We start from the raw sequence: 3,393 nt of genomic DNA, 5'->3' as shown, positions 1-3,393 counted from the left end.
TTTGTTGCTCTAGTTTGCACGATGTGTTTGTACATTAAAATAATGTTGTTTTTAACATGGGTATTCGAAAACTTTTGACCGATAGCGTACACCCATACCTCGGAAGCTACTTTAAGATGTGAGGTGCAGGGTACGTCCATGATTTCGTAACTTCCCTGGGTCCATTCACGAATGGCGGGTGGAAGGAACTGGTGTGGTAGAACCACCGTGTGAGACCCAAGTACTCTCCGATTTGTTTCGCAGTAGCAGTGGTTTTTTCGAGAGACGTACGTGGTAGGAAGTGATATGTTCTACACTTAGTCTGCTCCCCGATTCACACTTAAGTGCTTGGCAGATAGTTCACAGAACCACTTACTGATTATTTCTCTAAAAACTTCGAAGGAAAGACCGCCGATGCCAGACACCATGAGTCATCGAAACAATAAAGTAAGGCAACCGCCTGTGTTAAGCGCGAGATATGCGTTCGAGTCCCGTTTCGGCACAAATTTTCAACTTTCACCATCGAATTATTTCGATGTCGCATTGCCGCTGGCGTCCATCTTTCCTTCGAAATTTGACATTTTCGGCCGCTGTTCTCAACCAACAGCGTGATGTCTGTTCTGTCAGACAGGATCTTTTTGTAAGAAAATTTAATGCAGTTAAATTTCGTACTGGGACACGTTTTCGTTAGAGAGCACGGTTTTAGAGATATTTAAGAAAAACCTACAAAAATGACCCTCAAACGAACTATCACCCCACACTCATTCCTCACCAATCTGGATTTCTAGTACTTGTTTTTTTCCTTTGTACCACTGTACGAAAATTTCCGACTGCACGAATTATCGTCGATGTGCGACGCTTTTTGGTTGCAATTTCTTGGTTTGTACCACTGTACGAAAATTTCCGTCTGCACGAATTATCGTCGATGTGCGACACTTTTTGGTTGCAATTGCTTGGGTTATTACGCCACCGTGGTCGTCCATTTCGTTAACGTTACTGATTCAAGCGTGCCCCTTGAGGGCAAAGAAAGAAAAACGAGTTTTCTAAACGTTACGTTGAAATTAATTGCGTACACAATTCGATTCAGTAATATCGTGGTCAGAAGGCCTGACGAATGCTGTGATATAATTGTTTATTTTATACTGTTAAAATTTACATAATTTTAGCTAAAATTTACGCAAACGTCAGTTTTCTAATTACTACGTGCTCGACTGAGCTGGTGGCCTAATAAGACCAGTCAGTCAAGTCCAAAAAAGGTCGAATGTGAAAAAATAATGATTGCAGTCGCATGTTTTTGTACATTGGTAGGAGTGAGTGCCATGAATAACATACTAGAAATACTGACTGATGGAGGCTGAGTATGGGGGTGGGGGTTCGTTTCAAGATCCTTTTTGTACGATTTTCTTGAATAGCTCGAAAACTACGGCCTCTAGCGAAAACGGATTTGAGACAAAATTTAACTACATTACATTTCCTACAAAAGTCACGTTAATTTTTTTCTGTGTGACTAACAGTTCACGCGTAGCGAGCGAGAGAATATGAAAATCTCGCGCGTGGTTTATCATGACCAGAAATAACGTTGCGAATTGCATACAACGACATCGGAGTGGTAGATGAATCACGCCATGTAGTATTTCTTTACCATTATTCTCTCGAGTAGCACGTGGGAAAGACGTGCACTTAAATCTTTCCTAGCGAGCTCTGATATCTCTTATTTTATTATGTTCATCATTTCTCCCTGAATAGGTTGGAGTCAACACTGTGTTTCCAGACTTGGAGAAGAAAAATGGTGACTGAGGTTTCGTGAGAAGATTTCTCCACAACGGAAAACGCCTTTGTTCTTACACGACTGCCACCCCAACTTGCGTATGACATCAGAGACACTCTTTCACCTATTTCGCGATAATTCAAAACGAGCTGCGCTTCTTTGAACCTTTTCGACTTCGTACATATATTCTATCTGGTGAGGAACTCATACCGCACTATAAATCAAAATGCGTGCATATGGAGTATCGTCTCAATTGTGTGACTGGATTCGTGATTTCCTCTCAAAGAGGTCACAGTTCTTAGTGATAGACGGTAAATCATCGAGTAAAACAGAATTGATATCTGGCTTCCGGAAGGTAGTGTCATTGGCCCTCTGCTGTTCCTGATTTATATAAATGATCTAGGTGATATTCTGAGCAGCCCCTTTCGATTGTTTGCAGATGACGCTGTAATTTACCGTCTAGTTAAATCATCAGACGATCAATTCCAATTACAAAAACAAAGAAAATTACGAGGTCATCCACATGGTTACTAAAAGAAATCCGATAAATTTTGGGTATACGATAAATCGCATAAATCTAAGGGCTGTCAATTCGACTAAATACCTAGTAATTACGATTACGAGCAAATTAAATTGTAAAGACCACTTAGATAATATTGTGGGGAAGGCGAAACAAAGACTGTGCTTTGTTGGCAGAACACTTAGAAGATGCGACAAATCCACTAAAGAGACAACCTGCATTACACTTGTCCGTCCTCTGATGGAATATTGCTGCGCTGTGGGGGATCCTTTTCAGGTAGTATTGAAGGAGGACATCTAAAAAGTGTAAAGAATGGCAGCTCGTTTCGTGTTATCGCGCAATAGGGGTTAGTATGTCACTGATGTGATTCGCGAGTTGGGGTGGCAGTCACTGAAACGAAGGAGGTTTTCTTTACGGCGAGATCTATTAACGAAATTTCGATCATCAACTTTCTCTTCCGAATGCGTAAATATTTTGTTGACACCCACCTACGTAGGGAGAAATGATCATCATAATAAAATAAGAGAAATCAGAGCTCGAACGGAAAGAGTTACGTGTTTCTTTTTCCTATACGCCATTAGAGAGTGGAATGGTAGAGCAGTAGTATGAAAATGGTTCGATGAACCCTCTGCCAGGCACTTAAGTGTGAATTGCAGAGTAACCATGTAGATGCAGATGTAATGCTCTAGAAGGCGGCGGACAATCGCAGTATGGACAGTCCATTTAGTAGACCTGGTATATCTTCTGTGTGTCTGGCAACAAAATGCACTTTTCTGATTCGGTTTCCCCCACAACATTCTCCATGCGATGGTTCCAATTTGAGTCGTTCGTAATTGTAACCTCTAGGTATTAACTTGCATCGTGACTTGCGTGACTTATGAACGCATTGCTTTTAGTACTTATGTCGAGGATCTCACCTTTCTTTTTTGTTTAGAGCCAACTGCCACTTCTTGCGCCATGCGGGTATGTTGTCTATATAACTTTGATCTTCTGATGACTTTACTAGACGGTAAACGACAATATCATTGGCAAACAATCTACGGTGGCTGTTCAGATTGTCTCATAAATCGTTTATATAGATTAGGAGCAGCAGTAGGTCTATGACACCTCCTTGGGGAAGGTCAGC

Source organism: Schistocerca gregaria, chromosome 10 (genome assembly GCF_023897955.1).
Source record: "Schistocerca gregaria isolate iqSchGreg1 chromosome 10, iqSchGreg1.2, whole genome shotgun sequence".
In the NCBI taxonomy this organism is placed as follows: Eukaryota; Metazoa; Arthropoda; class Insecta; order Orthoptera; family Acrididae; genus Schistocerca; species Schistocerca gregaria.
The sequence above is the reverse complement of the archived record's forward strand: the minus strand, read 5'-3'. Positions refer to the sequence as shown.